General features: G+C 42.2%; 1 pseudogene; it reads right to left on the reverse strand.

The window, feature by feature from the left end:
* Positions 1 to 627: 627 nt before the first annotated feature.
* LOC105478573 (putative elongation factor 1-alpha-like 3) lies at positions 628 to 1856 on the reverse strand (annotated as a pseudogene).
* Positions 1857 to 2356: the final 500 nt, after the last annotated feature.

Genomic DNA, 2356 nt, shown 5'->3' on the forward strand with positions numbered 1-2356 from the left:
ATTTAATGAAAATTATCAATCCTCCTCCCAGAAAATTGTTCTTAAACGGATGTATAGGTAGATAGGTAAGATGTATAGGTAGGTAGGTAGGTAGATAGATAGATAGATAGGTGATGGATGGATGGGTGCTTAGATGACAGATGTTAGATTGATAGACGACAGACTGCATGCAATTTCCTTTTTTAGTCACTAATTTTACTTTTTTTAAACGTTAAAAATTTACTTTTAATTTTTTCATAAGTTATTGGGGTACAGATGGTATTTGGTTACATGAGTAAGTTCTTTAGTGGCGATTTGTGAGATTTTCGTGCACCCATCACCCGAGCAGTATACACTGCACCCTATTTGTAGGCTTTTATCCCTCACCCCTTCCCAACCTTCCCCCTAAGTTCCCAACGTCCATTGTATCATTCTTATGCCTTTGCACCCTCATGGCTTAGCTCCCACATATTGGTGAGAAGATATGATGTTTGGTTTTCCATTACTGAGTTACTTCACTTAGAACAGTTTTCTCCAATCTCATCTACGTTGTTGCAAATGCTGTTAAATCATTACTTTTTTTTATGGCTGAGCAGTATTCCATTGTATATATATACATGCCACAGTTTCTTTTTTTTTCTGCATTAAACTTTTTAAATGGGTCTCAAAATTCTGTGATAAATTTTTGGCCAAGCTGTTTCCATTAAAAAGTACTGATTTAAAAAACTAGTAACTTAAAACTGCCACATGCAAAAAAGAAAACCAAAGTGGTCCACAAAACATTCTCCTTTCCTTTTGAAGGTTTTATGATGCATTGTTATCCCTAACCAGTCTTTTATTACTAAAGTTAAATGGCCAATTGAAACAAACAGTTCTCAGACTGTTCTTCCACCACTGATTAAGACCGGGGTGGCAGGTATTAGGGATAATATTCATTTACCCTTCTGAGCTTTCTGGGCAGACTTGGTGAGCTTGCCAGCTCCAGCAGCCTTCTTGTCCACTGCTCTGATGACACCCATGGCAACTGTCTGTCTCACATCATGAACAGCAAAGCGACCCAGAAGTGGATAGTCCTAGAAGCTCTCAACACACATGGGTTTGCCAGGAACCACATCAACGATGGCAGCATCACCAGACTTAAAGAATTTAGGGCCATCTTCCAGCTTTTTACCAGAATGGCGATCAATCTTTTCCTTCAGCTCAGCAAACTTGCATGCAGTATGAGCCATGTGGCAATCCAGTACAGGGGCATAGCCAGTGCTGATTTGGCCTGGATGGTTCAGGATAATCACCTGAGTGGTGAAGCCAGCTGCTTCTATTGGTGGGTCGTTTTTGCTGTCACCAGCAACGTTGCCAAGATGAACATCCTTGACAGACGCATTCTTGACATTGAAGCCCACATTGTCCCCAGGAAGAACTTCACTCAAAGCTTCGTGGTGCATTTCGACAGATTTTACTTCAGCTGTAACATTGACTGGGGCAAAGGTGACCACCATACCAGGTTTCAGAACACCAGTCTTCACTCAGCCAACGGGAACAGTACCGGTACCACCAATTTTGTAGACATCCTGGAGAGGCAGGTGCAAGGGCTCGTCAGTTGGATGAGCTGGTGTCAGCTGGATTCGGTGCAGAGCCTCAAGCAGCATGGTTCCACTGGCATTGCCATCCTTACAGATGACTTTCCATCCCTGGAACCAAGGCATGTTAGCACTTGGCTCCAGCATGCTGTCATCATTCCAACCAGAAATTGGCACAAATGCTACTGTGATGGGGTTGTAGCCAATTTTCTTAATATAAGTGCTGACTTCCTTAACAATTTCCTCATATTTCTTCTGGGTGTAGGGTGGCTAGGTAGAATCCATTTTGTTAACACCAACAATTAGTTGTTTCACGCCCAGTGTGTAAGCCAGAAGGACATGCTCTCGGGTCTGCCTATTCTTGGAGATACCAGCTTCAAATTCACCAACACCAACAGCAACAATCAGGACAGCACGGTCAGCCTGAGATGTCCCTGTAATCACGTTTTTGGTAAAGTCTCTGTGTCCTGAGGCATCAATGTCCAATGACGACAATGTTGATACGAGTCTTTTCCTTTCCCATTTTGGCTTTTAGGGGTGTTCTGGTGGCAAACTCATTGCAAAAAAGTACCACAGTTTCTTTATCCACTCGTTGACTGATGGTTATTTGGGTTGGTTCCACGATTTTGCAATTGGAATTGTGCTGCTATAAACATGCATGTGTGAGTATCTTTTTCGTATAATGACTTCTTTTCCTCTGGGTAGACACCCAGTAGTGGAATTGCTGGGTCAAATGGTAGTTCTACTTTTAGTTCTTTAAGGAATCTCCACACTGTTTTCCATAGTGGCTGTACTAGTTT

Source organism: Macaca nemestrina, chromosome 20 (genome assembly GCF_043159975.1).
Source record: "Macaca nemestrina isolate mMacNem1 chromosome 20, mMacNem.hap1, whole genome shotgun sequence".
Classification (NCBI taxonomy): domain Eukaryota; kingdom Metazoa; phylum Chordata; class Mammalia; order Primates; family Cercopithecidae; genus Macaca; species Macaca nemestrina.